Here is an 8,543-nt window from a genome sequence, read left to right on the forward strand (position 1 = left end):
TTATGAAGCAGTTACAAGAAAGTTTGTATGTTTTAATCAACATGGGAATTCTTATATCTACACGAAGATTCCGCATATTTTCAAAAATTTTATGACTTTGATCTTCTAGACACTTTCACAGATGAACTGAAAAATGTATTTTCATTCTTAGTTCAGGTTGGCGACACAATTTTACAAATGTTAAATAAGGCATGAAGTTCAGAAGAGACATTTTGAAGTGAGACACAGCATTAAGATTTTTTTTTTAACATCTCCCATGTATATTTTTGTTGAAGAAGGATTCCTCTCCTTATTAAAGAGGGTAAAATCATTAGTTTGTACAAAAAAATCTTGCACAAGAAAAACTGTCATCTTTAGCTTTATTGTGCATTGAAGCTGAGAACTCAAAATTGGCTTTTGATATTATAAATCGCCACATGACAGATTTTAATGATTTTTTTCCTCTCCTAAAGACTTTTTGTGCTCGGATTTAATAAGCGTAATTACATATTCTCTGAAGAAAACTGTCTGGCTACCAGACCTGGTATTGAAAGGACATAGTTATTATAATAAAATAATATTAGTGCGATCTATATAAAAAAGCTTCTCAATTCTCCCAGATTAAAAAATTGAAAGCGATCGTAAATGCCTGTTATTTTCCGTTCCACAAGCGAACGGTTTAAAATTAAAAACACGAATTGAAACGTAATTAATGACACGGGCCAGAGAATGTGCGTGAATAGTTGTGAAAGCAAAACGTGGAAGTTGCACGCAATGGAAAAACGTAGGAGAATCGTAATTATCGCTTATTTATCCCTGAATTGCGTGTTTGAATTGAATCGACATCTTATTCGACTTCGTAGTTGTATGGCTTCCGACTTTCATCTCTTTTTGCTCTGTCTCGACAGCACGGAATCCATTGATTACTCATTTAATATGCAATTTTCCCTCTCATAATAATAGAACATTATTCGAACCGTACATCAAGGTAAAAAAAAAATATTCCCACTGAATTCTTTTTCGACTTAATCCCATAAAAATACCGGTTCCGATCGCCATAGGGGTTGAATGGTCAACCATCATTATTCAGGGCTGTTCCAATTGTAATCTTTTTCTATTATTATTATTATTATTTTTTTGCAATAAGACATCGTCCATCTCCTATACGTTATCATAATGCCCTGGATTCATCAATTTGACCTAGTTAATATGTAAACGCCTCTATTTGATTTGAATCGCCTATTAAATGGTTTGTGAATGCGCATTATATCCCACCATTGGCTGATGCAATAACTCTCGTTCGAAGTGCGTTTAAAAACAAAAAAATAAATAAATTATACATATATATTTTTTATGACTTCATTCTCCTGTGTGGCGATGGTTATATGCCACGCCCGTGTTGGTGATTATTGGGGGCAAATTATGTAGGAAGGAGGAGAGAATGTACCCATAATATATAATATAGATCTTTCCTCTCAACGTAGCGCTGATATGTTTAGTGTTAGCCTGAAGTAGTAATTCCGCAACACATTGCGCATCAAATCCTAAAGCAGTGGTTCCTCGACTTGGTAGGTCAAGGAGTGCTTGTCTGGCGAAAATTATATAGCACTTATAGCGATTCGAACGCACTGAAGTGCAACAGAATTACTGACACCTGGGAACGACCAAAAAATTAATTTGAGTAAAAAATTAAGTAGCCGTTTTTTGATGGTAAACTTGACATTTGTGCCCGTCGCTCTCCCGAAAAATTGCACTTGTCAGTAGGGCCAGTGGCCATACCATGCTGAAAACACCCGTTCTCGTCCGATCACCGAAGTTAAGCAGCATCGGGCGCGGTTAGTACTTGGGAGGGTGACCACCTGGGAACACCGCGTGTTGTTGGCATCGCTTTTCTTACTCTCCAGCGTGGTCCAACCCCTCGGGGTAAATGGCTTACATCCCACCAGGGGCAGAGCCTGGACTTCGACTGGCCTTTCAGTAAGGCCAGCGATGTACTACTTGGCTACAGACAACTGCTCATTTTACAGGTCCCAGTTGGCTAAGGCATGGGTCGAGGTGCATAACTGGGACTTTTTCTATTTTTTGGTATTTGCCGCCTAGAAGCCCGTCTTGAAATTAGAGTTTGTTTGAGTTTACTGTCCGCTATCGATAAGGTTCTCTAACTGGGAGTGAAATACATTGAAGCCCTATTCCACGGGACCGGAGACCAGAAAAACGTCCGTTAACGGGGGGGGGGGGTCCCAGGGGTCCCACTGTACCAGGGCTGCTTTCTAGCTACCACTAGTTTGTGTGACTGCTACATAGAACTTCTGTTACAATAACTTTGAAATTGATTTTCTCGAAACTCAATTTTGATATCACTTCAGTAGTAGTGAAATGTGCGTTTCTGGGCCGTAGAAGCTTCTACGGGAGACGTCGAATTTCTCTCTACTGTTGTCACATTTCATTACTACTCTCTCATAGAGGCTTCTACGGCCAAGAAATGCACAGTGGTAGTGAAATTCAACGTCTCCCATGAACGCTTCTACGACCCAGAAACCAGGGAGGAGGGGAGGGGGCAAAGTGATAGAACAATAGATTTGGCCACCTTTCCCCTTTTTTCATTCATTTTCTCACATTTGGGGGGGAAGTAGACCCCCAAGTCCCCCCCCACGCCCTTGCCAGAAACGCACATTTCACTACTACTCACTTCGCTTCTACGTAAACTCCCACAACTGAGCTTCTCCAGTGTGATCTTGAAGAGAGGGCGAGTGAAAGAATTTTACATCTCAAAAAACCATCAAAAGCGTTCTTTAAATTGAGTTCCGAGACACTCTGTGAATGAAGAATTCGGTTCCGACACTGTCGAGAAAACAGGCAGGATCGACGAGTTCCAAGACTTGAATCTCATCAAAATTCGATGAATACGGAATTCGGTTTCGAAAACGTAAAGGTATGACTACTTAAAATTGAAAAATGAAATTATGTAAAACATTTTAATCATGCATATTTAAAATGTTTTCAAATGGCCTCCTTTGGAAAAGCAAAAAATAGATTTCTGATCAATCTTTTTTTTCCCGTGGGATGCTACAAAGGTCATAGATGGCATATCCGCATGCTATATAGCCCGAAATTCCAATTGAAATCACAAAGGTTATGATTCCGCACTCACAGAATGGGTCACCGCTTATCAGCTGAATTATTTTTTTTAAAAGCATGCACACACACACACGAATAAATTTTCTAGATAAGAGTAAGAAATAAGAACCTTTTTGTTTTGATTCTAGCAAAAATTTCGGAAATTGTTTCTAAGAGAATCGCAAACAAACGTGACTGATCTTATCTAGTTCGTGGTCAGAGCATTTCGATTGATCACGCTTTCGAATCTTTCGTGATTTTCGGGCTGATCGTTTTTTTTATCTTTGATGATTTTGTAGATTGAAATCATTGACGCCTTGAGGTGGTCATGAGGTGAGCGCGTTGGCTCTTGGTTACTCATACGCCTACATTCAATACACAACTCGGTGTTCTCAACTGCGGGCCACTATTTTGTGAAAACGCGTAAGCTGATAAAATATTTGCTAAATTTTTGAAGCAAATGCTTTTTAACAGTGAATTTTTGTCTGTCAGAATATAAAAATTGGATATAAATTTTAGCAACAGATGGCGCTGCAATCTAGAAAACTTTGAAATTTGGAAGAAAGAAAGCAGCACGAGCACAACACGAAAGAAACGTAACTCTAACAACATAAATACGTTAGAGCCACGTTCACGTACACACAACGCTTCCTTACTTGTAATAAATTCTTTAGAAATTTCCCAGAGAATGTTTACGAAATGCATGTACGGTTGAGCAGTTTGGAAAAAAAACTAAAATATGGTACATATTTTTAAAATTATCACCATTCGCTTTGCAAAAACTCGTGCAAAAGTCTCTGCCGGGATGGCCTGGGTCGGACTATGACACAGAATTTCGAAATATCTTACAAAGTTCGTTAACAGATGACGCTGCAGCTTGAGCAATTAATATACGCTATTTTCAAAATCCCGGCAAAATAAAACAATGTGTTCAAAACTATAAAAATGATAATGACTGGGCCTATTCCAAGAAATGCAGCAAATAAACGAGAATTATTCGTAACACGGAGGAGCCTAGCGACAACTTTCTCTACGGGCTCCGCGTCTGGTAATGCTGTAATCGACCTAATCCTGAGGGGACAGCAAACTTTTCATTTTTGCCACTAAATCGATTTAATTTTGAAAATAGTACAGTTATTATAAGCCGTAATTGAAACAGTAGACGGAGCAAGTGTAACCAATTTTTAGCCAGTTTTTGGACACTTAATATCTAGGCTGTTAGTTATTTTTCTTTTCTTCCATCAATTATAAATGCCTTTTTTTTAGTGCCTATGTATCATTCAATGAAAACACTGTGTATAGTGGTTGATGTATATTAACAGTTGACGTATGAAGCGTAATATTCGATTAAGCGGGGAAAAGTCGTTGAAATTGTCTTATTAAGCGGGGAGCATTAACATTGTCCCTCTATGAGTAAAATTTTAGTGTCGGAGTATTTTATCTCTTTAAGACAGTGATTCCAAACGTGGGGCCCCACAAAGGGACAATTTGAGTTTTTCTATGAAGACTTAGAACCTTCCGAGCTCCCTTCTTTTTTTGTATCAGTTCAAATTTTTAATTTTTAACTAATTTCCTGATAACTTCTTTTGTTCTTCCCTTTCAGTGGAAGGGGTTTGACTGAGGGTTCTTAATGTTTTGTGTTCCACGAAAATTTGTGCCAATAAGATAAAAGTCCACGGATCCCCCGTGCCAATAAAAATGAAGAAAAATTGAAGGGCACGAACTTCCTTGAAAAAATAATCTTGTGTATAGCAATGTAAAAATAATGAGTTAATTGTTTTCTCATCGAAGCTCACAGATCCCTGAGGTCTCTCCGAGGAACCCTGATTAAGAGAGAGAGAGCCACTGCTTTTGACTAAGTAAAAGTGGACAGAAATGGGGGGCAAAGACCCCTGGTTTTAAAATTTAAGGACGCCAGGCAAAAACTAATGGTTCTTACATTTGAAAAAAAAAAAAAATGTGTTACGAAACTGAAGCTTCACTGGAGGGGGGGGGGTACCCCCTGAAAAAAGTACGGGGGGAACATCAGAAGTTTTGATATGCTTTGGTGGGGCATGGCCTAAAAAACGTTGGTAAACACTGGTTTAAAGGAACAAAAAAGACGCTCAAATGAAAATTTCTCATTACTGTATATTTCTTGCTAAAAATGCTTTAATGAAATTTCAGTATCAATAAAATAACATTTTCACGTCTCTTAGTTTAAAAAAAAATCTGTGTTTTAACAAGCTTCACGTCTTATTTAGAGACCAAATGGCACAAAACTGGAACGGTAATTTTTTGTCCCCAACGTCTCAAATTTCACTGCAAAGCATCTATTTTTTTTTATTTTGCTCTGTAGGCGTAGGCACATATAAATGATTTGTAGTATCCACTTTGTATTTTGAGAAACCATTGATGAATATAAAAAAAATATATAAATCTGTTTTTGTGGCATGAATTTGCAAATTTTTCATCATTTTCAACCTTTTTTCCCGAAATTATCATGAAAATAAAACCACACGGTAAAATGGATGGTACAAATCATTGATATATGCCTATGCCTACTAGAGCCCGGATTATATGCGAATGCATATGCACATATGCATATTTTGGCCTTTTTTTAGCATTAATGCATATAAATGCATAAAATCAAAGAATTTTCAGTATAAGTGCATATTTTTGAAGGTTTATTAAAGCTCACTCATTTTTTTTCTAACTTTACAAATAAATATTAGTCATAATATTTTCATAACATCCGTTTTTTTCCCGCAGGAGAAATTTAGTGAATTAAATACATATTTATAAAGCATTTTACGGATATTAACCGTTTTATTGTAAGGCGTTTCTAGAAACACGTCAAAGTATTAATTTTTTTTTTAGAAATAGTGTCGAAATTCTATTGTTAGTGGTATTTTCGTTATTGAGCAACTACCAACAAACTGAAAAGTAAAAATGCCTGAATAAAAAATATTTTTATTTATTTATTTATTTACACACATCAACAGGCTGAGCCCAATTACAGAGATGGGAAAATTAATGAAAATCAATAGAAAAGCAAATAATAATAATAAGTTACACGTTAAAGAAAAAATCATCAAGAAATGTATAATACAAAAATATATATGCGAAACGGAAGCAAACATTGAGAATTCAATATGAGGAAGACAAAACGACCAAAATAGATGAGAAAACATAAAATATATACAAATTCATATAGTACCTAGTAGAACATGGAATCCCTGTGAAATATATCAGGGAATTTACCCGTATTATAATGCTTGCATGCTCGCAAAATTGGTGAAGCATTTAAAATGTTCGTGCGTGCACGAGGAAAATAAAAGACATTTCGGGAACTATGAACCCGTCGCTCGCGAGATGGCACGGAGATATTAATTAGGCTCGTCAAATAATAGTCGTCGATTCTGCCGTGAAGAACTTTATGAAGGAATGATAGATCTCGCTTAGTACGTCTGCTATCGAGAGATGACATCTTGAAAATAGAGAGAAGATCCGAAGTAGGCTCATCTGGGATGTACACACCAAAAGTCTTTCGGAATAATGACCTCAAAAACTTTTTCTGTACACGTTCAATACGTACGTTCATCACTGCAGGAATATGGCCCCATATCACTGAGCCATACGCAAGTGAGGGCAAGACATACGCGAAATACAGCCGTACCATCGCTGGAACTGAGGTGAATGGCCCAGACGACCTTACGAGAAAGCCAAGTGACTTGTTAGACTTCGACAAGACACTTTCCGCGTGAGCGCTAAAGTTCAAATCACTCTTGAAAATTACACCTAAATCCATTACCATGCTCTTTCTTTTTATAGCTGCTGTATCTACGGTGTAATCGAAAAGCAATGGATGTAATTTTTGCGTGAATGAAACGACACTGCACTTTGAAACATTCAGACCAAGGTTGTTGTCACGACACCAATCATTCAGATGCAATATATCATTTTGAAGAGCCAAGCAGTCTTCTATGGACTGAATTGATCGATGAAATTTTAGGTCATCAGCGAACATGAGGCAGCGGCTATTTTGAAGAGACAACGGTAAGTCATTTACAAAGATGAGAAAAAGTAACGGACCAAGATTGGACTCCTGAGGAACACCAGACGTGCTTGTATATGGTTTGAAAAGATGTCCTGATGGTAGCCTAACGATGTTTGTTCTCTCACTCAAATAGGAAGCGAACCAAGCTATAGATTCATTTGACAAACAAAGTTGCGAGCGTAATTTCGTTAAGAGTACATGATGATCTACGCGATCGAAAGCCTTTTCAAAATCTGTGTATATGGTGTCTACCTGTTCCCCATTGTCAAGAGCAACCGACAGATCATGGGTGAAGTTCGCAAGGCTGGTTACAGTTGAGCGTTTGCGAACAAAACCGTGTTGAAACGGACTCAACGAAGGCGCAAAGTGATTATACAGTTTTTCATGAAACAATGATTCTAGAATTTTGACGAATGAACTTAGAATCGAAACTGGTCTGTAGTTAGTTACATTGGATGTGTCGCCCTTTTTACGAGTGGGAACTATGCTTGCCAATTTCCACGACGAAGGGAAGCAACCTGTACTCAATGATTTATTAAATAAAATTGTTAACGGATGTGCCAGTAATTCACCACAACCTTAGAAGTTATTTGCATATGCGGTACATTTCTCTGCCACCTCGTTGGGTATTTTGCCTGTTGTGGCGTTGTATTTGTATATATTTTTTGTAAATGAATATATACGCACGAAGACATAGAAAATATGCATTTTAAAACACATCTGCTTTTTTTGCATGGTAATGTTTTTAATGCATATTTTCTCATTTTTTGCATATATTTCGAAATTTTTGACTTTTTCAAGATTTCTAGTGCATGTTCTGGTGTTAAATGCATATTTTGGCATTTTAAGTGCTTATTTTGGCATTTTAAGTGCTTATTTTTATTATAGCATTTTTAAGTGCATATTTTTGCATTTTTAAGTGCATATTTTTGCATTTTTAAGTGCATAATTTTGCATTTTTAAGTGCATAATTTTTGCATTTTTAAGTGCACATTTTTGCATTTTTAAGTGCATATTTTTGCATTTTTAAGTGCATATTTGCTTATTTTTAGAGAATATTTTACCACTTTTGTAGTGCATATGATCCGGGCTCTAATGCCTACAGAGCAAAAAAAAAAAAAAAAATTGATGCTTTTTCAGTGAAATTTGGGACACCGGGGACCAAAAGAAAAATCACCAAAAAAGGACCGTTCCAGTTTGCGCTTTTTGGTGTCTAAATAAGGTGCCAAGCTTGTTGAAACACAGATTTTTTTAAACTAAGAGACCTGAAATTGTTATTATATTGATACTGAAATGTCACTAAACCATTTTTAGCATGAAATATACAGTAATAAGAAATTTTCATTTGAACGGTTCCCGATTAAGTGGGGCCGACTGTATTTAACCCTTTAAGCGGTATTGTCGAGGT

The 8,543-nt window shown here is 36.8% G+C and overlaps 1 non-coding gene across 1 annotated transcript; it reads left to right on the forward strand.

The window, feature by feature from the left end:
* The first annotated feature begins 1,744 nt into the window (after positions 1-1,744).
* On the forward strand, positions 1,745-1,863 carry LOC149087852 (5S ribosomal RNA). The gene has a single exon (XR_016195447.1). It is a non-coding gene; the product is annotated as a 5S ribosomal RNA (ribosomal RNA).
* The last annotated feature ends 6,680 nt before the right edge of the window (positions 1,864-8,543 follow it).

This window comes from Pholcus phalangioides, unplaced genomic scaffold (genome assembly GCF_987345545.1).
Source record: "Pholcus phalangioides strain wild (caught in Gottingen) unplaced genomic scaffold, Ppha-v1.0 ptg000003l_1, whole genome shotgun sequence".
NCBI lineage: Eukaryota > Metazoa > Arthropoda > Arachnida > Araneae > Pholcidae > Pholcus > Pholcus phalangioides.